Genomic DNA, 338 nt, shown 5'->3' with positions numbered 1-338 from the left:
GCAGCAGCAGCAGCAGCAGCAGCAGCAGCAGCAGCAACAGCAGCAGCAGCAGTGGCAACAGCAGCAGCAGCAGCAGCAGCAATAGGAATAGGAGTTAGTAGAAGGAGCAGCAGCAGCAACAGCAGTAGTAATTAGTAGTTTAATTAGGGTTTATTGTTTATTAAGAGTTAATTAGGGTTTAGGGTTTAGGGTTTAGGGTTTAGGGTCTAGGTTAGGGTTTAGGGTTAACTAGGGTCTATTGTTAATTACAGTTTAGTGTTTATTAGAGTTTATTAGTCTTTATTAGGATGAATTAGGGTTTAGAGTTTATGAGGGTTTAGGGTTTATGAGGGTTTAGG

The sequence above is a fragment of the Eimeria mitis genome, genomic scaffold (assembly GCF_000499745.2).
Source record: "Eimeria mitis Houghton genomic scaffold, Emh_scaff543, whole genome shotgun sequence".
NCBI lineage: Eukaryota > Apicomplexa > Conoidasida > Eucoccidiorida > Eimeriidae > Eimeria > Eimeria mitis.
This window is presented reverse-complemented; position numbering follows the sequence as displayed.